Source organism: Halichoerus grypus, chromosome 3 (assembly GCF_964656455.1).
Source record: "Halichoerus grypus chromosome 3, mHalGry1.hap1.1, whole genome shotgun sequence".
NCBI lineage: Eukaryota > Metazoa > Chordata > Mammalia > Carnivora > Phocidae > Halichoerus > Halichoerus grypus.
The window spans coordinates 196,667,265-196,693,069 of record NC_135714.1 but is presented as its reverse complement, the minus strand read 5'-3'; the positions used below and the strand labels follow the sequence as shown (position 1 = coordinate 196,693,069).

Here is a 25,805-nt window from a genome sequence, read left to right as displayed (position 1 = left end):
TAAAGAGGGCATGTTCTGCATGGAGCGCTGGGTGTTATGCACAAACAATGAATCATGGAACACTCCATCAAAAACTAATGATGTAATGTATGGTGACTAACATAACAATAAAAAATTTTAAAAAAATAAGCAGTAGGGGTGCCTGGGTGGCTCGGTTAAGCATTGGACTCTTGGTTTCGGCTCAGGTCATGATCTCAAAGTTGTGGGATGGAGCCCCGCATTGGGCTCTGGGCTCAGCATGGAGTCTGCTTGTTCCTCTCCTTCTGCTCCTCCCCTGCTTGCTCGCTCTCTCTCGCTCCACCCCATCTCTAAAATAAACAAATAAAAAAATAAATAGTAATAAAACTTAAAAGATTTCTAGATTACCTACCATAACAAACAGGTGATCTGACATTCTGCTTATTCTGATATCACTGGTGTTAACTCTCATTTCAGTATTGATTTTAAGATTCAACTACAATTCTTCACCAGTTTCTCTCAGCAAAGATAAGGCTAAATATAAATAACAAAAAAATAGTTATATTTAGCACTATATATCATGCAGATGGATAGTAGTAAGCAACTTGATTCAACAGATTAACTAATTTAGTTGTCTGGGGGTATGTCTTACAGATGATTTATCCTGGCAAACCCACTGGGAAGCAGTCTGCTCAAGATTTTATTTTCCACAAGAGTCACATTAAAGCCCTCTCATGCCAGAAGCAGATAACTGACAACTCAGCCTCCAGCTTTTCCAGGAAATGACAGTTTTTCTCTTTTCTTCTAGAACTGTGGTTCACAGTGCCAGCACTGAGAAGTAGATCCAAAGCCATTCTCATAAACAACTCAATCCTGCCTGTGAGCCGCCTTGTATCTCACCCCATTAGAATTTTTAGTGGCTTTGAAATTAGGTGGACTTGAGTTTTAGAACAGGCTTTGACTCTTACTAATAAAATTCATTTCTATGGCCTTTATAATCACACTGAGCTTCCTTCTTAATCTGAAAGAGAGAGAAATGATAATTTTAACTTCTAGGGTTTTTACGGCATTTAAGTGATTAGACCAAAATGGGTTTGTCCTGTGTCTGGCCCATAGGAGGTTCTTAATTAATTTATAACTTTTTGGCTTTCATTTGAGGAATTGGATGCATTGTTTATTAGATAGGGAGAACTTGGAAAACACGTTTTTCTTTTCGTCTGGACTGTCAAAATATAGCTTATATTTCATTGCTCTTGCATCTTATTGATGACAATTAATGTTAGAACTACCTTGTCACATCGCATTATTTACCTTTTACTTTATTCCTAATATTCTGTTATCGGCCTCTTATTAGAAATATTAAAGAATGTGGATATAAACAGTAAATAGTAACTTCCTTGGGACTCAGTTTTCATAAACACTTCCAATGTTCTCTCCTACCTTTCAGCTCTAAAAATCTAAGTTCTCATTTAAAACACGCTAGGCAAGTTAGAGTGGGATTATTATATTCCAGGTACTATAATGCGAATCCTCTCTGATGGCTGGAGGGTGAAGTTGAAGGAATGCTTGTGAAAGCATTTCATGCTTACACCCTTTAAGGAGTTGATCATAGGTTGTGAGTGGAGCTTCGTACAAATAATAAAGTGAGCAACAGAGGTGTTAAGAAGCAATAAAATGGATGGGCATGATGAGGTGCCTGCAATGTGACCTGCAGACATTCAGAGACCTTACTAGTGAGAAGGTGAGGTTTGAGCTGAGTCCTAAAGGATGGGAACAAAGAGAAGTGACAATCCATCAGTGAAACTCAGGGGGAGTTAATGTATCTGTTTCAAGTACAGTATTTTTATAGACCATCCTTTCTGGAACAAACTATGCCAGTGAGATACTAGATATGAAGAAAAATAAGTTTCTGGAAGAGCATAAGTTAGAGAAATGTTTGGTAAAATAAACACATTTATTCACTATAGGACTTCTCAGGGCCTTTTTACCAGGAATTCTTTCATGCTCTTGTGATCCTTGAAACTGTCTTGGGGAAGCTCTCTCATCTCCTGAGACCTGCGTGGCAATCGTTGATAAAGAGTAATAGCAGATTAGAAAGGTGACTAGGAGACAGATGGGAGAGCTTGGAGTGTTTAGACTCAGGGGTGTGGGCATAAACCTGCGGGGAGTGGACATGCCCAGCTCTGAGGTCCCCCAGTTTGCCATCTCCACACTACACCACTTCATGGGCTGGCTGACCTCAGGAACATTACTTCACCTAGAAGTATGTTCTAGAATCTCCTTGGATACTGCTGTGTTCACTAGCAGTTCCTTTGTAAAACCGGTGAGAGTTGACAGAGTTAATGTATGAAACTGCTTAGATCAGAGCCTAGCACAGAGCAAGCCAACTGAAAGCATTAAATAACATTAATGGGGGGTGATTGAACTATTTTGAGCAAAGAAATGGCACCACAAACGCAGTGTTTTAGGAAAGCTAATCTTTGATCAAAGAAGACAATCAGTTAAAATCCTGGCTGTAACAGTAGGAGGCCGCAGAAAGGATGGGATTTCTTTGGGGAAAATACCACTCACAACATCAGAACAAGTGGAAAGAGTTCTTTACAGGCCTAGAATTCAAATCTCTGTTGAACGTGTTGGTGTGTAACTTCTCTAAAATGAAACATTTCCTTGGATTAAATAGCACCATGTAAATATTTTCCTCAAAATACCCTGGGAGTATGAAAGTCACTTTTGTGTGGTTGGTGTATGTTGGTGTAAGTTCCATATACTTTTTTAGGTTGTAGGATTTTTTTCACATGTATTCTGTTTCACATTGAGGCTTTTATTTTGAATCTTCATGCTGTCATTTCTATGGCATTTGTAATACCTTTTGACTTAATTGGAAATTGGAGCTGACTTTTTAATGAAAGAAGTTTTCCAATAAGCATACCTTTGGAAAAGTTAATTTTTCAGAGCACCTGCATGTCTTGGTTAAGCGTCTGCATTTGGCTCAGGTCATGATCCCAGAGTCCTGGGATTGAGCCCAGGGTTGGGCTCCTTGCTCAGCGGGGAGCCTGCTTCTCCCTCTCCCTCTGCCTCTCCCCCTGCTCATGCTCTCTCTCTCTCGCTCTCGCTCTCTCTCTGTATCTCTCTCTCCCTGTCAAATAAATAAAATCGTTTAAAGAAAAAAAAAGTTATTTTTTCTAATATTTGTCCTGTGCTACTTTTTCCCGACGATGAGGCATTCCTTGAAATATACTAAAACAGATGGAAGTATAGCAAATAAGATTTTAGTTTAGGAGAACATAACCATTAACAACTTAGGAAAATTAATCATATTTATTGTAGTAAGAAAAAAATTGATAGCATTAAACACATTTGTTTTTAGGCTTCTAATAAAAGGAATATAAACAAAACATGTTGTTCTAAATAGTAGACTAGATGGAGAAGTAAGACCTAATATAAAAATTATCAGGGTCACAACCCAAAGACACATCCAGATTGAAAGTAAGGGGGTGGAAAACCATTTACCATGCTAATGGACACCAAAAGAAAGCTGGTGTGGCAATCCTTACATCAGACAAATTAGATTTTAAACCAAAGACTGTAATAAGAGATGAGGAAGGACACTATATCCTACTTAAAGAGTCTATCCAACAAGAAGATCTAACAATTGTAAATATCTATGCCCCTAACATGGGAGCAGCCAGTTATATAAGGCAATTAATAACAAAAGCAAGGAAACACATTGACAACAATACAATAATAGTGGGGGACTTTAACACCCCCCTCACTGAAATGGACAGATCGTCTAAGCAAAAGATCAACAAGGAAATAAAGACTTTAAATGACACACTAGACCAAATGGACTTCACAGACATATTCAGAACATTCCATCCCAAACCAACGGAATACACATTCTCTAGTGCCCATGGAACATTCTCCAGAATCCATCACATCCTAGGTCACAAATAAAGTCTCAACCAGTACCAAAAGATTGGGATCATTCCCTGCCTATTTTCAGACCACAATGCTTTGAAACTAGACCTCAATCACAAGAGGAAAGTCGGAAAGAACTCAAATACATGGAGGCTAAAGAGCATACTACTAAAGAATGAATGGGTCAACCAGGAAATTAAAGAAGAATTGAAAAATTTATGGAAACCAATGAAAATGAAAACACAACTGTTCAAAATCATTGGGATGCAGCAAAAGCAGTCCTAAGAGGCAAGTATATAGCAATACAAGCCTTTCTCAAGAAACAAGAAAGGTCTCAAGTACACAACCTAACCCTATACCTAAAGGAGCTGGAGAAAGAACAGCAAATAAAGCCTAAACCCAGCAGGAGAATAGAAATAATAAAGATCAGAGCAGAAATCAATGAAATAGAAACTAAAAGAACAGTAGAACAGATCAACGAAACTAGGAGCTGGTTCTTTGAAAGAATTAACAAGATTGATAAACCCCTGGCCAGACTTATCAAAAAGAAAAGAGAAATGACCCAAATCAACAAAATCATGAATGAAAGAGGAGAGATCACAACCAACACCAAAGAAATACAAACAATCATAAGAACACATCATGAACAACTCTATGCCAGCAAATTAGATAACCTGGAAGAAATGGATGCATTCCTAGAGATGTATCAACTACCAAAACTGAACCAGGAAGATATTGAAAACCTGAACAGACCTATAAACACTAAGGAAATTGAAGCAGTCATCAAAAATCTCCCAACAAACAAAAGCCCAGGGCCAGATGGCTTCCCAGGGGAATTCTACCAAACATTTCAAGAAGAATTAATTCCTAATCTTCTGAAAGTGTTCCAAAAAATAGAAATGGAGGGAAAACCTCCAAACTTGTTTTATGAAGCCACCATTACCTTGATTCCCAAACCAGACAAAGACCCCATCAAAAAGGAGAATTACAGACCAATATCCTTGATGAACATGGATGCAAAAATGCTCACCAAAATACTAGCCAATAGGATCCAATAGTACATTAAAAGGATTATTCACCACGACCAAGTGGGATTTATCCCTGGGCTGCAAGGTTGGTTCAACATCCGCAAATCAATCAACGTGATACAATACGTTAACAAAAGAAAGAACAAGAATCATATGATCCTCTCAATAGATGCAGAAAACGCATTTGACAAAGTACAGCATCCTTTTTGATTAAAACTCTTCAGAGTATAGGGATCGAGGGTACATACCTCAATATCATAAAAGCCATCTATGAAAAACCTACAGCGAATATCATTCTCACTGGGGAAAAACTGAGAGCTTTCCTCCTAAGGTCAGGAACGTGGCAGGGATGTCCACTATCACCACTGCTGTTCAACATAGTGTTAGAAGTCCTAGCCACAGCAATCAGACAACAAAAAGAAATCAAAGGCATCCAAATAGGCAAAGAAGAAGTCAAACTCTCACTCTTTACAGATGATATGATACTTTATGTGGAAAACCCAAAAGACTCCACCCCAGAACTGCTAGAACTCATACAGGAATTCAGTAAAGTGGCAGGATATAAAATCAATGCACAGAAGTCAGTGGCATTCCTATACACCAACAACAAGACAGAAGAAAGAGAAATTAAGGAGTCGATCCCATTTACAATTGCACCCAAAACCATAAGATCTATAAAATCCTCATGAAAGAAATTGAGGAAGACACAAAGAAATGGAAAACGTCCCATGCTTATGGATTGGAAGAACAAATATTGTGAAGATGTCAATGCTACCTAGAGCAATCTACACATTCAATGCAATCCCCATCAAAATACCATCCACTTTTTTCAAAGAAATGGAACAAATAATCCCAAAATTTGTATGGAACCAGAAAAGACCCCGCATAGCCAGAGGAATGTTGAAAAAGAAAAGCAAAGCTGGCGGCATCACAATTCCGGACTTGCAGCTCTATTACAAAGCTGTCATCATCAAGACAGTATGGTACTGGCACAAAAACAGACACATAGATCAATGGAACAGAATAGAGAGCACAGAAATGGACCCTCAACTCTATGGTCAACTAATCTTCGACAAAGCAGGAAAGAATGTCCATTGGAAAAAAGACAGTCTCTTCAACAAATGGTGTTGGGAAAATTGGACAGCCACATGCAGAAGAATGAAACTGGACCATTTCCTTACACCACACACAAAAATAGACTCAAAATGGTTGAAAGACCTCAATGTGAGGCAGGAGTCCATCAAAATCCTAAAGGAGAACACAGGCAGCAACCTCTTCGACCTCAGCCGCAGCAACTTCTTCCTAGAAACATCGCCAAAGGCAAGGGAAGCAAAGGCAAAAATGAACTATTGGGACTTCATCAAGATAAAAAGCTTTTGCAAAGCAAAGGAAACAGTCAACAAAACCAAAAGACAACCGACAGAATGGGAGAAGATATTTGCAAATGACATATCAGATAAAGGGCTAGTATCCAAAATCTATAAAGAACTTATCAAACTCAACACCCAAAGAACAAAGAATCCAATCAAGAAATGGGCAGAAGACATGAACGGCCATTTTTCCAAAGAAGACCTCCAAATGGCCAACAGACACATGAAGAAGTGCTCAACATCACTCGGCATCAGGGAAATCCAAATCAAAACCTCAATGAGATACCACCTCACACCAGTCAGAATGGCTAAAATTAACAAGTCAGGAAAGGACAGATGTTGGCGGGGATGCGGAGAAAGGGGAACCCGCCTACACTGTTGGTGGATATGCAAGCTGGTGCAGCCACTCTGGAAAACAGTATGGAGGTTCCTCAAAAAGTTGAAGATAGAGCTACCATATGATCCAGCAATTGCACTACTGGGTATTTACCCCAAAGATACAAATGTAGGGATCCGAAGGGGTACGTGCACCCTGATGTTTATAGCAGCAATGTCCACAATAGCCAAACTGTGGAAAGAGCCAAGATGTCCATCAACAGATGAATGGATAAAGAAGAAGTGGTATATATACACAATGGATTATTATGCAGCCATCAAAAGGAATGAGATCTTGCCATTTGCAACGACATGGATGGAACTGGAGGATGTTATGCTGAGCGAAATAAGTCAAAAAGAGAAAGACATGTATCATATGACCTCACTGATATGAGGAATTCTTAATCTCAGGAAACAAAGTGAGGGTTGCTGGAGTGGGGGTTGGGGTGGGAGGGATGGGATGGCTGGGTGATAGACACTGGGGAGGGTATGTGCTATGGTGAGCACTGTGAATTGTGCAGGACTTTTGAATCACAGATCTGTACCTCTGAAACAAATAATACATTATATGTTAAGAAAAAAAAAAAGAAGATAGCAGGAGGGGAAGATTGAAGGGGGGGAAATCAGAGGGGGAGACGAACCATGAGAGAGGATGGACTCTGAAAAACAAACTGAGGGTTCTAGAGGGGAGGGGGGTGGGATAAATGGTTAGCCTGGTGATGGGTATTAAAGAGGGCACGTTCTGCATGGAGCACTGGGTGTTATGCACAAACAATGAATCATGGAACACTACATCAAAAACTAATGATGTAATGTATGGTGATTAACATAACAATAAAAAAATTAAAATGCATGGGGAAAAATAAAATTTAAAGGAAGTACATCAAAATATTAAAAAAAATTATCAGGGTTACAGATTTAAGTTGAAGTTATCAAAGATTGTATCAAAGACCTTTAACTCCCAAGAATTGACATTTTTTTAAGAAATTGAAATCTTAGTTGGTTAGAATCTTATTTTAGAATAGTAGACTATATGGTTATAAAGTTTCTTTTTCAGAAAAGAATATGAAATTGACTTTAGAACAGCATATAGTTAAAAGTAATGGATAAAATCACTTCATTATGTATATTCAAATTGTCCTTTAAAATATAGACATGAATATAACTAAACCAATACAAGGAATAGAATTCCAAAGTAAGTGTTAATAAAAATGCTCTGTAAATGTGCTATCAATTCGGTATTTCAGACTGACTTGAAGGTTAATATTTCAGGTAAATTTGTAGCGCAGTTCTATTGTTTCCTGAGTGAGGTAGTATGAACCAGTTCTAAACTCCTGTTTTGAGTACAACAAAATCACTAGCTTTAGATCTCTCAAGATGAACTGCCCTCTTTGATCAAATGATTGGCATCACTTAAGTTGATGTGAAATAGAATAAAATAGGAATGGCTGGGTTTGTCCCGTTCAGCAATAGGTACTTTCCTTAAACTATTTACCTTTATAGTCCAAAAGTAGTATGAAAACAATTAAAATGCCCCCTTTTATAAATCTATCAAAAGGAATGGGAGACATCATTCTTGATTTACACTATTTTGCCTGCACAAAAAACAGCTTTATATCTTCATGATACATTCATGATAGCAGTTGGTCTATAAGCTATTTTTTTGGTGGATCACAAGTCACAATGATGTGATAGGTTTTGTTCTTTCTGAACTGTTGACTAGGTAGCAGTAATCTAGAATATTTTTGGTTTTTAAAAACAGGCACACTCGGGGCGCCTGGGTGGCTCAGTTGGTTAAGCGACTGCCTTCGGCTCAGGTCATGATCTCAGGGTCCTGGGATCGAGCCCCACATCGGGCTCCCTGCTCGTCGGGAAGTCTGCTTCTCCCTCTCCCACTCCCCCTGCTTGTGTTCCATCTCTCGCTGTCTCTCTCTCTGTCAAATAAATAAATAAAATCTTTAAAAATAATAAAAAAATTAAAACAGACACATTGCCCAAAGAAATCTAGATTCAGCAAATTTCCGGTTTGACACCAAATGCTGCTTTGTATGGCTGAAAACTTAAAGGAACTAACACGGTCTATTTGGCTGTCGTTCACCTGATAGCTCAAATTTAAAGCACTTGAGGGCATGATTAAGTAGTTAATTCTACAGGAACTGCTCTCTTATTCTGGGAAAGTGTGGGGAGAAGATATTTAGGATACTTTGCTTTCTTTTTCTTCTTTTTTTTTAAAGATGCTCCAGAGATGATACTCCTTAATTTTAAGCCACTTTATTCTGTGGAAATAAGTTTAAGACAGTTGCCCTTACTCTAATGTATGTACAATTGGACAAATATTTTAGATATATTTCTTGTGGTCCTTTTCTTTTTTTCTAAATATCAAGTTGCACTACTTAGATCTCCCTATGTTATTAGTGAAAAATATGCTGGACAGGGACCTTAGCATATTTGAATTAAGTTTTCCGCTAGGTAGTGACCTCGAGTTTAGCATTCATGCAGACAAAGCATATTTATTACACCTGGATTCTTCTGCCCTTGTGCTTAGAAAAAATTACTTCATTAACACTTCAATGGAGCACTAAAGTAGTCATAAACTAGAAAACAAATGCAAAATCTTTCAGATATTCTGAATGTTCTTAATATTCCCATTTCTCTAGCCAGATATGTATAGATTTTTTATTTTTAAGCAAAAGTATAAAACAATCCTATTACATACCCAGGGTATATTGTTTTGAGAATCAGTTAGGTACTTTGAGTTATAACCTGACAAATTTTCACCCTGTGGTGTCTATTATAGGTGAACTTTTCTGTGTGAAATCACACCTTCAATTGAAAATTATAATTTAATATATTAAATGCCATACAGGTAACAGTCACCTCGCAGACAACTCCGCGTTTTGGGGACTGTTAGGGCCATCATGGTCTGAGAACTCAGGACCGAGGACTTGAAGACTTAGAAAATTTCTTTAGTTTTGCTCAGCTGAATGGTCAAGAGAACCTTTCCCAACTAATCAGCTTGACAGCTTCGCCTTATGAGAAAAATCTGTCACCTTGGGCATCTCCGGACTTTCCCTGTGTGCTCTATTAATATGTATGGCATGCATGAGCAGGGAGGGATTTTAAACTCATTATAGAGTTCTTTATCATTTTTGGATATCTTGAATCAATTCACTCCAAGAGCAATTTACTATCATTTTAAGGAGATTTCAGATACTTGTGGAGAGTTACCCCTGAGACTTGGTGTACCTCTGCCTTTGCTCTCAGTGCTCAGGCTTACAGACCTAGACTTGATGTTTCTTTTCTTCTAGTCACTTCCACTTGTAGAGCACGGTGCTTGAGGGTGCAGCTTTAGAACAAGATTGCCTGAGTCCCAGGCCTCCTACCATTCTCTGGTGGACCTTTGCAAGTCACCGAAGTTCTGTGTTTCAGTTTCATCTGTAAATGGTGTTGTGGAGACCAAATGGGCTACTACAAAGTGTCTAAAATGATTCACACACAGTAAGCCCTGAACATTTGATCAATCTTATTACTGTGGTACTTCAGGGTTCATGTCTGGGCACATAGGGCTAAGACTGTGCTTCTTGTTTTGCTGGACACACTGCCATAAAATACTTTCTCATCTGGTTAATCGCAACAGCCATCCCTCCAAAGACACTAAGCTAGTATTGTTGAGGTCTCCGGCAAGATTCCATAAATGGAACCTGTCTTGCCCACATAGCTTTCAATTTGAGAAACAAAACAAAAGTGTGGCAGATTGAGGCCAAAACATACTTGTTATTAACTGGTAAGGAATTGTCTGACCCTAGTGGAGTACTGAATTCTCTCTCCCTGCAGGAAAAATTGTTTCTACGGAGGAGAGAGATGGAGCTCAGAGGAACTCATATAGTTCATAGTTCTCAAATGTACCAATCTGACAGTTCTCCCTCCACTGTGTTGGAATAATGGGGCAGAGGAAAGTCTGAATTTTTTGTTAATCAGTATGCACCTGCACATGGATGGAAAATCTATCAGGAATGGGAAACAAGATCTCCACCTTGACCATGTTGTATGAGGTGGGAGAGTGCTACCTAGTCCACAGTCATAAAATACTTAGACCAGCTACAATTTTGCCAGCAAGGCAGATTTTCATTTGGGTGGATTCTGACAAAGGGTTTATCCACATTTTATCTATATTGATCATAATCCTAAGTATAGCAAAGCCTTAGTTTCCACAAAAGTCTGCGCAGAAATGTGTACTTCTCGTTTGTTCAAGATGAGTGATTTTAGGGCAGTTAGCCAATATTTATCCTCTGTGAATTTGAAATTCATTGTGTGACATTGGTGACTCTCTATTCTGCTTTACTATCCTATTGGTCTTCAGTCTACTCAGGTCTTAAATGTTCTGTCCCTTCACCTTGGGTGCTCTGAGGAACATCTGTGCCTTCGCTAGTTTTGAAGGTGAATTGTTTTATCTTCAAAATAAAGGAGGCACATACTGGTGGTGAGGTACCTCACATGAAATTTTAGTGCACACGTGGAGTTTAAGGTGCTAGGTGGCAAGTAAAGAAGAAAATAGCCGATGTTCTTTCGGTAGTAATCACTCCCTCCCAAATAGGTGGTACGTCAATGCTCTTGAAAGGTGGGCTGGTATCTGTACCACTAACTTGAATGCTTTTATTTGTTTTTGTTTTTTATTTATTTTTTTAATAAATGAAGCAAGGTCTGCAAAGACAATGGATCTATATCTGACCACTAAGCTCCAATAGATAATATGGGTATTGATTTTTGTGAGCTCTCTTTATTACTCTAGGAATGAGGAATCAATGTCTTCAGTGATTGTATGATAAGAAAAACGTAGGAAACGAGAAGTTTCTGTGAACAGAGGAGAAATTCTCTGGCAACATTTCAAAGCTATGGTAGACTACACAAAATCTATACTTGTACTATGTGAAGGTCAAGTAAAGAAGTGTAGATGAATTTTGTCATCAGTTATAAACCTAACTGTACCATATAAAACTATGAAAAACTGAAATTGTCTTTAGTCTTGGTTGGACAACTACCGACGAATAACGATAGTATTACTTTAACCAACTCCTTAGCACATAAGCTCTGTCTTTGAATCATATACGTATTGACCATGTGTATGTTTGTTATCTACATAGAATGGGAATCCTGGAATTCAACACATGTATTTCATACTATAATTCTCTGAGCATATAACTCAGTTGCTTGATAAGTGTTGTTCATATTCATGATACCTTGGGGTGGGATTGGAAAAATGGGGAACCATAGGGGGTATTATCATGTTATGACAATGACTAAAATGTAATGAGATATTTTCCAGGTTCTGGGCACAGTTCTTTACAAGCATTATTCATTTAATCAATACACCTACACTATGCTCTACTGGGCATGAAAAATCTGATGTTCAGTAACTGAATAAGTTACATAGAAAATGATGTGCCATTATAAATCTCAAGAATTGTGCCTGGATGGTTCCCTCTATCTGGAATGTTCTTCCCTAGATATTTCTTTGCCTTGTTTCTCATCAAGATCTGTTCTCCTCCAGTCTCAGACCTGCCTCAGTGTCCTATCTAAGTTGGCAACTCTTCCCCTACTCTATTTTCCTTATGAGTTTTATTCATCTTTGTTGAGTACATTTAATATTCTATACATTTGATTTCTTTTACTTCTGCTCCCCAAACTTGAATATAACAGGGTTTTATTTTTTCCACTTAGGATAACTTACATTTCTTGAACACATTTGGGGAAATAGTGACTAAAATAATTAGATTAATAATTAAATTAATAATTGAATTAATAATTGAATTAATGAATTTAGCATACATGGGCTGAGTCACTTAAACCATAATGAAGTATTAAAAATGTTTAGCACATTTAGAGCACATTGAATGAATGAATCAAACAATGAAATCTTGTGTATGGTTTTCTCCACTAAGGTTCTGTATTCTTTTTTTGTTGTTGTTGTTGAATTGTATTTTTTTCCCTCACAGTGAATGTGTCTATCAAATTGTTGAACTACAGAACTATCTGGAGAACATATTCAGACATAGTGTTGTATTCTTAAGAGAACAAAGAAACCCTCCAAGGCATAAGAAGTTTGTGGATTTTGTACTGACTTCTCAGTAGTTCAGATGAATGTGGAGAAAGCTTGACTGCATCTAAGTTAACATATTTAAACTGTTTTTTATTCTGACTTCCAATGTAGACTGGTAACAAGTTAAAGATTTGTGTTTCAAACACTGTTGGAAGTTGATTCCCACAACATCTGCACAGGCTCATTGCCTTGGGGAAGATATAAACTGAAACCATGTTGGTAAATCCACATTACAAACGAATTTAGAGGCTTCACCCCCTTTTTAATAGTATTTTTTTAACGTTATTGGCCATATACGTCTGTGTGTCTTTCTCTCAAATGCACACGCACACAGAGTAGTAGATCATGTCAGGGTAAAGTGAACTTACAATTTACCCCCTGAGCATAATTTTAAATGACATTTTTCATGCTTTTCACCTAATGAGTGTGTGACAATATAGAATCTGAAATAGTTTTTCTTTTAACCAGTTAAAAAATTTCCCATATTGTTGCCCGTAGCTAGAATAAAAGCTATGTGATATGAAGTATTTTCTACACTTATTTTGCTGAAATAAAATTCCCTAAAGGTGTAGTTGCAGAGTAGATACACACAACTAGATAAGAATGAAACAAAAGAAATACATTGTTATTCTATATTGATAATAGTTCTTCACTAGATTTTCAATACAAGAAAATCTCATAGTATACATTCAGAAATTTAGTCAACACCACAGCGACTTCATTTTTTAATAAAATCACATATTTTCAAATTTATTGGCCATTATTTTAGAACTAAGAACTCACTTTTTTTTTATTTTTAATCATTGACCTTCTATTAAAAATGAGCTTTAAAAAATGCTCTTCACTGAAGTAGTAATTAATTTGCCTTATGGTTTATAAAACTACTAATTAAAAAGTCTTTGGGCATAATTATAGGTTTCTAACTTCAAACATTTATTAGAGTAATAAATTCTTATTTCAACAACCCATAATCAGAAACTAATAGAATTAAGGAATAAACTTGAGAAATGCAGAGATTTAGGCAATATAGATAATGCTCTCCAACCATCATTAATGCTCAGTTTTCATACTTGATCTTCTGTTAGAATTTTAATTCACAGGCTAGCACTGATTTTTTTTTTTTTTTTGTCAAGTAGCATAATAAATGCTATGAGTTTACAGTGTATTTCACTTGATTATATATGGACTAAAGTGATTTTTTTAGTGCCTATTCTTTTGTATGTGTTAAACTTTGATGCATTTTTCAACCTCAGCCCTTAATTTTCAAATCCTTAGATGTCTAACCTATACATTCAGGGAGACGGGCAATTAAATACATATGGTATAATATCCCTACTAACTGGTTTAAAGACTTTTACAAAAATCTGTAACAGCAAACAAGTTTATTATTGGAATAACCAAATTCTGAAAGGAAGCAATGTGTAATGTCACAGAGATTAACAGACACTTACAAAAACAGCAACCTCTTGGGATGGTCATCTTGGAAGAGTCATTATAACTTTGGGGGGTTTCTTTGTTTCTCATCTTTTTCCAAACCCTTGTGTCCAGAGCTGACTTTCAATAGATTGCAGTGGGAGAGCTCTGCTACATACAGTGTCCTGACCAGTCCTTTTCCATTTTGATCTGCCCTATGGACCCCTAATCTTTGTAAAATCAAATTTTAAAAAGGATTCAAATATCCCCTAGAATCTGTATCTGGGCTTTACCCTTAGTTGGGAAGAGGGAAATAATAACAAATAAGAAAGTTGTTGCTAAGACCAAGAATTAATCCTATTAATTAAAACATCTGAACAATACATTAAATCGGGAAGTCAAGACGGTAGAATCCCAACCATGGGGTAAGGAGTCGCTATAGGAAGCTGGGTGCTCTAAGGTGAAAGGCAGCCTTTCAGAGTGAAATAAATAAATGAGTCAGGTCTTGTTGTGATTGGAAGGCCTGCTGAACTAACCAGTGTGCTAGAAAATTACTACAAACAGGAACAGATGGGCTAGTTGAATCATAGACACAAAAGGCTTATTATGGTGAATGTAGGCAGAACAGAGAAAAGATTAGGGAATCTGGGAACATTCTCAGGGAGTCTTGTGCACCGAGTTTCAGGTAACTTTAGGGACAACAGTTTTGACTTAAGAATTAAACAGCAGACCGAAAAACATGTTTCTGTTTGTTTGTTTGCTTGCTACTTTTTTTTTTTTTTTCTTCCCCTGTCCCGGGAAAGAATTGCGATTGTTGGTAAAGATGGGGCAAGTAACTGTGGGTGAATGGAATGGGTTCAGGGCAAACGAGGGCCAAAGGAGCTGGCTTTCTGGAAATAGCCAGACATAAGCAGTAGCTGCAGAATAAACTGTTCAAATTTTTCATATGCAGGCAGATACATTTAGGATTCTCACATAGTTTGGGGCGCCTGGGTGGCTCAGTCATTAAGCGTCTGCCTTTGGCTCAGGTCATGATCCCAGGACCCTGGCATCGAGCCCCGCATCGGGCTCCCTGCTCAGCGGGAAGCCTGCTTCTCCTTCTCCCACTCCCCCTGCTTGTGTTCCCTCTCTCGCTGTGTATCTTTCTCTGTCAAATCAATAAATAAAATCTTAAAAAAAAAAAAAAAGGGGTCTCACAGAGTTTAAGACAACCTAGTCAGTGCTGTTGGTAGCTATCTGGATGCCATGGATACGTTCAGATGAACATGGTGAAGGGCATTTTCCTCACTGATGGTTTTTGCCTGCAGGGAGGCTGGGGTAGTGTGGGTGAAGACCAGGAGAGCAACAGTAAAACATTCAGGTGTGTCTTTCCCTGAGTCCCTACCCTGCCCAAGTAACTATAACCACTTCACAATACTGAGTAACTTCCCAGTGTTCCCCAAAGCCTGCCAACACGCGAATCGTACTGGATCAAGTCCCTTACTCACAGATACGTCCCCGGCCCGCATTACAAGAGACGTGTTTTCACATCTGTTTCATACTATGCGCTGCTCTCACATTGGGCCATTGTACTCCTTGCCTCATCTCCCCCTGCTGGTCCAAAATATTTTGGGGGGCCTGTTTCAAACTCCGCCTCCGTGAAGCTTTATCATCTTCAGCGAACTCTTATTTTGTCAGTGGTACTGTAGGTATAACAACTCCCATGCTACTTCCGATTTATGCTGTCTGGTATCTTGTGTGTGATTCATGTGTGAATTTTGTCTCCCTAACTAGAAGGTAGAATTTTGATGGAAGGGACTGTGTTTCAGAAATCTTACTTTGCACCATGTCTGCCAGCCACATCATAGACAAAAAAAACCCAAAACAACAACAACAAAAAAGCATGTGTTGAACATACACATTCAAATTCTTAGATTTTTCACATCTCCATTTGGAACAAAAGATAAAACACTAAGATAAGTGATTGCTAGTTCAATTTTCCTCATAGTTTCCCTACATAGTTTAATATACTCCGTTCTTTTAAGTAAGGAAGATCCTAGGAGGCAGCTATTGTTCTTTTCTTGGCTGGCTGACCCTCAGGCAGCTACTTAAACTTTCCCAAACTCTGTTCCATCACCTGTAAAATGAAGAAGCTGACCTTACCTTCTGTGATTTTATCACAGTAATTTATGCCTGATTAGATTCAAAAAGGAGCTGCGTCTTTGTGAGTATCTTGCAAAGACATTTCTTCAATCATCTGTTTATTCATGTAGACTTAGAAATTCTCTCCAGGATCCCTTTCCCTGTCCCAGGCGATGGGAACAGAGAGGTGCCCAGTAAGAGGCCAGACCCAGCCCTCATAGAGAGGACAGGAGGGAAGTTAGAGGGATGACATGGAGCCAGGTGGGAGTACTGTGGTCCCAGAGTGTGTTTCCTGCACAAGCACCAGCATCACTTGAAAGCTTGTTAGAAATGCAGAAGTGCAGTAGCCCACCCCAGACTCATCACATCAGAAGTCCGGGAGGTGGATTCTAGCAGCCTGTTTCTAACAGCCCGGTTTCACACTAGAGTTTGAGAACCACTGACATGATGAATGAAAACAAAATGTGATCAACAAACATCTTTTTCTTACTGGTAATTTGAGCACAGATACTTAAATTTTTTGAGTCTCATTTTCCCTTCTTTGTCAAATCAGGAATACTTGAAAGGTTGGGTTTTTTTGTTTTTGTTTTTCCCTGAGAGTCATATTGGGTATTTGCCAAGCCCATGACATAATACCCGGCAAATAGTGAATATAGGTGTTTATAGAGAGTTTCTTGATGAAGTGAAACACTTTAAGTGAGGAAACTGATTTTATTACCCTGTAGGTGTCCAGGTGTCAAATTATTTTCCATTTCACATAAAGATGAAGTCTATCATTATAAGACCAGCAGTTTTTTAGGAACGGACCTGGGTTATGATTAAAAATTTCTGACTCTGCATGCATTGATTTGATTGGTTATTGTAAACAGGTTGATACTTATTATTTCCCCACAGTGTAAACACCCCAGTAGACCATATAGGGATATCTTATCTTGCCTTTATGATTGCCCTATAATGGGTTAAAAATTAAGGTGTGAAGTTGAAAGAATTTTCACAAATATAATTTACCTGTGTAATCAGCACCTCATCAAAAAAAAAATAAAAAGGAATATTACTAGCATCTGGAAACGCTTCCTATTCACTATCATTTCCTTTTGTACTTCCCTCTCTCCAAGTGTAACTACTATCCTTAATTCTAATGCTGTAGGTTAGTTTTGTCAGTTTTGAACCTGATATAAATTGAATCATACAGTTAGTACTTTCTGTGTCTTCTTTTCACTCACTATTGTGTTTGTGAGATTCATGCATGTTTTTTTGTATATAGCAATAGTTACTTCACTTTTGCTCTGCATCCCAATTCAGTTTTCATGAATAGTAAAAGGAACATATGTGGGGAATTTAGTCCAGGAATCATTCTATGAAAGAGAAGGCCAAGGAGGGAGTTTATAACACCTGCAAAACATATTCGAATATCTACTTTCAGATTTCATTCCGGGTGGACGTTCTTGTTGGTACTCTGCCAGTTTGCTCAGTATCCCTCCACCCAGATGGAATAGCCTCTCTGATATTCCTTAGAGTTTATTCTTATTAACAGTCTTAAATGGGGAAAGCACTCAGCAAAAGCATGGGTCCCATCGGTGTACTAGAGATTTAACTAAGACTTCACAGGGTTAATCCCCAAACTCAGTTCTGTCCAGTAATTCAAGATCTTCAAGTGAGATACTTAGAAATGGTTTCATATCATTAGGAATAATTGCAACTTGGCAATAATAGTAAAACACTGGTTCTTGCCCTTATTTATCTTGTGCCTTAAAATTTTGAAGTGCAATTAGATGTTTGGAACTAGGATCGGGTGACAGGAAAAGGAAGCCCTTTCCAAGAAACTGGTTCCAGAACCCAGAATTTAAATTTACACTTCTAACACCCACATAACCATGTGTTCTCTCTCTCTTTGTGTTTCATTACAAGCCTTATAAATGATCATTACTGAAAAAGACATCTTGAGGCAAACTGCACAGAACATTTGAATACACTTACCTTCTGTAGAAACAGGATTCAGATTTTAGTAACAACACTTAACTTTTGTGATACCTTAAGGTAAATTTGGATTCTAGCAGCAGTTCCTTTATGTTAACATCACTAGATAATGTTATGCCATAGCAATTTAGATTTAATCAGATGCGCTCACTTGAGTTCAGAGCCAAATGTTTGTCTGGGTTTCTCTGTTGTCATATCAAATGTTAGCTGATGTCTTTTCTGAGTTGGCAGGACAGGAATGTATACAAATCAGCATCATGGATAAAAATGATGTGTAACTCAATTCAGATATATGACGGATGCATATTCTAAATGATGTTATAATGTACCACAGAAATAGCATGTGTTAAAGTATCCAGTACCTGGAAGAAAAGTACATTTTATAACTTATAATTAAATATAGGGAGAATCAGCAGTAACAATTTTATTCAAAGATATTCAATATGGTTTAAGTTATTTAAAATTTTGCATTATGCATCCCCATAGACCTAGAAAGCAATGTTTCCACATTTGTATTATTGCACTGTTGAAGGAAATCGAATTATAAATACATATCTTAATTCATTAGCATATTTTAATTCTTCAGAATAAACAGCAAGTCTTATTTCTCAAATCAGGAGGAAATAACAGGACACAATCAACAAAACTAAAAAGGAAATATACGAAGGAACTGTATCATAACAGTATTTTTGCTAAGTGATCAAATGTAAATAATTATCTATGCCATGACATTAAATATGTGTCACCACATTTGACTTGACATCTAGCTGCACCCTGAATTGAAAATGACTACATTTGATAAGGTGTAATGGAACATTTTAATGAATGCACTGTAGTTACATTAAATTTTCTCATTATTGAATATCATTATTGTGGAAATCATGAATATTCTCAGATTCACAGTCACATTATATTGATATTAAATTATATATACATATAAAAATAGGTTTCTTGACCATCTATCAGTGTACATTTTTTAGTAACTAAGTTGAACATGGATCTTCAAGGCGTATAGCTAACCTAAAGTGGAAGAATTTATGCATGATTTAATTTCACTTCAAAATATAGATACATAAATGATGTATGTTTCCCACACAAATTTTTAAGAATGCCAAAAAAGGTAATAATTAGAAAAATTAACAAAATACATCCTCACTCCACCGAAATGTTCAGAATATATTTTTGGCTTTCCTTATTAGTCAATTCATTGTTGAGATTTTTGTCAGTTTGTGAATTTGAGGACTTAATTTCTGAATTTCTACTGCTAATTTTCTGTTAATTTCATTACTGCTCTTCATTATATTCTGTGATGTTATTTTCCTTCACTCAGATTAATAATGAAAAAAAGCTAGAAATGTAAAGAAAGGAGCAGAGGAGGGATTATTTGATGATCTGTAGAACCTCCTAAAGTTTTCCCTTCTGCTTTGTTCAAAGGGATCCATCCACTCTAACTTGCCATACACTCATGCCCACAACTATCATTTCAGACTTCTCTGAAATATACCAGTATGGTTCATATTCATAATAACTCCCATCAAATGTACATATATTAAGGAACAGGCATTTTTCTATTAATGTGCTCTGAGTCACAAAGTTAGTAAGTGACAAAATTAAGATTTAAGACAACTTTGCCACCGGTCTCCCTTTTGTTAAGAATGGAAAGTATTATCATGAATCACTGTAGGACTAAAATCATATTCTGCCACATAAAAGACCTTACTTACTTGTTTAGAAGAGCTTTTTATGACATAAGTGAGAAGCCTTGGGACTTGTTTCCACCACATGCCATCAAGAAAGACCTATAACTTAGCTCTTTTTCCAGTTACCCCCTGCCTTCCACCACTGGAAAGTAAAAGGAAAAAATAAATACATAACTGGTGTAACGTGAGTCTATTAATCTGATACTGTTCTAAAATATCCTTTTGATGAGGATTATAGATGGTTTGAATTTCATACCATACTAGCAGATAAAATGAAATAGCCACTCTTCCTCACTGTGTATGTCTCTCTGTGTGTATATGTCCCATGCTCAGTGTTTAGAGGACTATATAGGAAATATTTTGGAAGAGATTCTTCAATTCATGAAAGGCTCTATGAGAAGGTGTGCATGGCTCTAACAATGTTAAAATCCCTGGAAGTATTTTGTGTCCTGCTAGTAAAGTATAGAAGGCTGAAATTGGACAAAAATTGTAGAACATACAAAACATTGTGTAAATGGCATGGAATGGAATCATTATCAAAATGAAGAATGGGATTGGGATCACTCCAGGTCTTGGCTGGTCCAGGTGCTGTCCTTCTATGGATAGCATCAGCATCATCTGGGAACTTGTGGAAATGCATATTCTCAGGCTTCCACCCCAGACGTATTGCATTTGAACTTTGATTTTAACAATATCCTTACGTGACGTGCCCTATCCATTAAAGTCTGAGGAGTACTAGTCTACTGAATAGGGTAAAAAATTACATATTTAGGTTTATGTAATAGACTGATTTCTTACTGTTTTTCCATGATATACTGTGTTGAAAGTAGTGGAAAGAATTATGTAGCTTTTATCATAAACTATACCCATTTAATGGAAGGGAGACTTTGTAGGTCAATGGATTCCTCAAAGTTAAAAGAAAAGAAAAAAAAAAGAAAAACAAGTGACCAGTTGATGTGCAGAGTTTCATCTTTTACATAATAATGGTCAGACAGCATGAAAGGGGTGGTAAAATAAGAAAGAAGGCAAAACTCAAAGCTAAAAATACATGGAAAATCATGTGCTCACATGTGGTTTTAAAACAGTCTGATACAGAAAAAAGTAGAATTGGACAGGCTGGCAAACATTGATAGAAACTGGATTTTTATTTGGAGAAAAGTATCAAAAGCAGGATTGGGAAGTAGTTCCGATGTGACAGGTAGGAAAGCATTTTCACTATGAGGTACAAAATGGATTTTATCATTAACAGGACAAATTTGCAAAAAAATATATAGAGAGAGCACCTGGGTGGCTCAGATGGTTAAGCGTCTGCCTTCAGCTCAGGTCATGATCCCAGGGTCCTGGGATCTAGTCCCCCATCCAGCTCCCTGCTCAGAGGGGAGCCTGCTTCTCCCTCTCCTGTCCCCCCCTGCTTGTGCTCTCTCTCTGTCAAATAAATAAAATCTTTAAAATATATATATATATATAATTATAATTTTTCAAGTATTCATTACAATTTGCACTTCTATATGTAGCTATTGATGTGAATACGATCTGGATCTAAATTTAGATGTGGATATAATTAACACTTGAGTGTTAGAGCACAGGTTTCCTTTGATTTATTACTTGATCTCTTACACAGTGTTCTGTAAGTAGCTGTTAAAGTCCATGAATTTGAGCCTTTTTTTTTTTCTTTACTACAAAGTTATCCTTAGGGCCAATGCTATAGGAAATACCCCTGGGAAAAATAACATATATTATTTGTTTTTAAATGATTTCATGCCTTTGCTTGAGGGTTAATGTTTACCTTAAAGTATGAAAACAAAACATTGTATTCAAAATTCAGGTCATCAATGGCTCAACTCCTAGGGATGGAATCAACTTAAGTCATAGGGAGGGAATAGATCTATTCTGTTTGCCATCTACCTGTTAGTATGGTCTGTCAGAAACTATCATGTAAGTTAATATTTCTTCAAAAACAGTAACGGTGGGGAGCCTGGGTGGTTCAGTCAGTTAAGCATCTGACTCTTTGTTTCAGCTCAGGGCATGATCTCATGGGTGATGGGATGGAGCCCTGCTGTTGGGCTCAGCGGGGAGTCGGCTTGAAGATTCTCTCCCTCTGCCCCTTCCCCCACTCTGTGCTCTCTCTCTCTCTCAAGTAAATAAATAAAATCTTCAAAACAAAAACAAAAAACGATAACAGTGAACACTTACTGAGAACTTACCAGACTAAATGCTGGGGTAAGCACTTGGTAAAGAGTTGTCATTTAAACACACAACTAAGCTAAGAAGTAGATTCTATGATTAGCACCATTTAACAGATCAGGAAGTAGCCCCACTATTCAAGAACATGGACAGGCTTCAAGTGCAGGTCTCAGGCATAAGGGATTGTGCCTATAAACATGGCATGATTCTCTCTTCTTTATGAGAATAGGTTAATAGGGAGTCATTGAAAAAAAATAATAAAAATAAAAATAAAATAGTTTTAGGACATTATGGCTTATAAGGTCAGTGCCTTGAAATGTTATTAGCAGTAGGAGAGTTATATAAACTATATGAATATTTATAAGTGAACCGTATATTTTTTACTCTGGCATGAAGTAGCACTGATTTTTTTAATAATCTTAGTCATTTTAGAAAAAAGAATCCCTTTTTTCCCTTTTATTCTATCAAATTTTCTTGACCAGGACAAGCAACAAAGGTTAAACTCACAGTCTGAAGACATTTCACAAGGAAGAGGGGGGCATTTTTCCAACTTAGAGGAATTTACAAAAGACTGGTAAATTCCCAAGTGGATGAACTAAGCCCATTAAAACTAAACATTTTACATAAGCTGTGAAACTTTTCATTGTGATGGATTCTCATTATGTCCCAGCATGCAAACATTTCTTTTGTACTTTGCAAATGGCAGTAGTCTTGGAAATTTGTGCGTATAATGAATGGAACAACTACAATAACAGGTCATTCACCTGCAAAGTGAGTAAAAGTTAGGGGTATTCTGCAAGGAGATATATTTAAAATTTCTGTCAAGTCAAATGTCTCTGGTGTTTTGTTCTCCAACATAATGGAATTCATTTTTGCAGTCCTTTTAAAGGCACACAAGTGTAGCTATAGCAACATGAGGGGGGGATCACTTTGTTTCCTAAAGCACCTGGAGCCCTGTAACTAGGCAGAGGCACATTTCCTGAGATATGTTGTGCTGTGCATCTGAAATAAGGCATTGGTTTTCAGTATCAATTTCACTCTCCTTAAATTAGAATATAATGATCATATTTTAATATGGAAAATTTGTCAGATTACCATAGTGCTGTGAAAGGATCTTCTATATTTGGATGCCCCCTCTTACATTTTTTAATACTAAGTGAGCATATACTTGTACCCCGTAAATTAGGCGAGTTTAGAGTCACTGAACCCACGGCAGGGAGTGCTGCATCCCAAGTACTGAGCTTGGTGTCTTGTCATTTGATAACTTTGTGCGGATCTAAAATATTTCTCGCAACCAAAGTCCAAAACAAATAAATATTGTGAAGAACTGTTTTGATTTTTTTTTCCTTGAAAAATATAATCAAAGGAAAGCTGGATGGGTTGTGGAATTTGTGGACTCAAGGAAGGAGAGATCCAGAGATGGTACTTAGAAGTCATAGCACCAGGCCACCCACTTTCCATCCGTTTTTTGACAGGAATCTCTGAGCCACATAGGATGACAGACCTGTGCCCTGGGGATTTGGAGGGAGGAGGAATGAAGTGGGTGTCACTAGTATATTCCTTGTCTTTCTGACAAATGGAAAGCCAAGTTTCGTACCATAGTTTGGAAATAATTCACAAGAGCGAGATGGTATTACAGGGGACTCTTGGATTACCTGTTTAACTAGGCATGGGCTTTTCTCTCTACACTTGAGATTTTGTGTCTGCTATCCAAAGGCATGGGAGTAGTTCTTTTAGCCTCTGATAGGCTACATAGACCTATTGTGTGACAATATAAACCTCTTGAAAAATCTCCATTCAAGATGATCTCACCAATGAACTTTGTCTAGTTTCTATTCTAAAGATAATAAAACTTTAAAATGTCATATTTGTAATTATCAGTGTAGTTCTAGGTCCATGGAAAGATTTTGAAAGATGAATTATGCAGTTCAAGCAGACCTGGATTGAAGTTGCTTCTCTGGTAATATGTATTTTTATCACCTACATATACCTTTATTTGGTTTAATATCCCTTATTTTATAGCCAAATTTTGCCCTTCTCAAAAATATTAAAATGTACAAGTACATGGTAGAAAATACTACTCATAAATCTACCCATCATGCCTGGGTAATAACTGATATCTATTTAACATTTTAATACAATTCTATAACTTGTTCAACCTTGCACAATTGAAAGCTACATTCTTCAATTTAAATTAGTCGCTATGTCATCATGCTAACAATATCCCTTAAGTCCTACTTTCACACTTATATTTTAGAAAAATTGTTTTATAGTTGCTTTTCATTTTGGATATTTAAACGTTTAAGGTGTGAAAACTCGTTTGTACTATTTCAGATTGCATGTTATATAACATCACATTCATTTTTTTCCTACTTTTTTTTTATTATGTTAATCACCATACATCATTAGTTTTTGATGTAGTGTTCTATGATTTATTGTCTGCGTATAACACCCAGTGCTCCATGCAGAACGTGCCCTCTTTAATACCCATCACCAGACTAACCCATCCCCCCACCCCCCTCTAGAACCCTCAGTTTGTTTTTCAGAGTCCATAGTCTCTCATGGTTCCTCTCCCCCTCCGATTTCCCCCTCTTCATTCTTCCCACATTCATTTTTTAAGGACTTTATTATTTTTTTAGAGCAGTATTAGATTCACAGCAAAACTGAAAGGAAGGACAGAGATTTCCCCGTATCTTCTTCCATCCCGCGCAGTTTGCCCCATTATTCACATCACTTATCACAGTGCCACCTATCTTAAAACTGATGAACTTACACTGACACAGTATCACCTAAAGTCCATAGTTAGCATTAGGATTCATTCTTGGTGTCATACATTTTATGATGTATAACGTATAATGTATACATTATAATGTGTAATGTATAATGACATGTATCCATTATTGTATCAGAGTATTTTCACTGCCCTAAAAACCCTCTGTGGTCTGCATGTTCATTCTCCTTTCCCCACAACTACTGATAGTTTATCACCATGGTTTTGCCTTTTTCATATAATTACAATATAATGATATATATAACTTGTCATATAATTAGAATCATACGGTAGATAACCCTTTGAGACATCTTGGTTGCTTCCAAGTTTTATCAAGTACAAGTACCGGGGGTATAAACATATGGGCAGGTTTTTGTGTCCACCATCATTTCTCATCTCCTTTGGGTAAATACCAAGGAGTGTGATTGCTGGATCATATGGAGAGAGCGTGTGGAGTTTTGTAAGAAACTACCAAACTGTCTTCCAAAGCAGTTAGACCGTCTGGCATCCCCATCAACAAGTATGAGAGTAACTGTTGCTCCACATCCTCACCAATATTTGGTGTTGTCGGTGTTCTAGATTTGGCCATTGTAATAGGTGTATAGTGCTATCCCATTGTTTTATTTTTTTTTAATTTTTTTATTGTTATGTTAATCCCCATACATTACATCATTAGTTTTAGATATAGTGTTCCATGATTCATTGTTTGTGCATAACACCCAGTGCTCCATGCAGAATGTGCCCTCCTCAATACCCATCACCAGGCTAACCCATCCTCCCAACCCCCTCCCCTCTAGAACCCTCAGTTTGTTTTTCAGAGTCCATCGTCTTTCATGGTTCTTCTCCCCCTCCGATTTCCCCCCCTTCATTCTTCCCCTCCTGCTACATTCTTCT

General features: G+C 37.2%; 1 long non-coding RNA gene across 1 annotated transcript in view; it reads left to right on the top strand.

Annotated features, from left to right (window-relative positions):
- The window catches only part of LOC118528435 (uncharacterized), a 1,879,419-nt gene that overhangs the window by 351,828 nt on the left and 1,501,786 nt on the right, over positions 1-25,805 (top strand). The window lies entirely within an intron of this gene.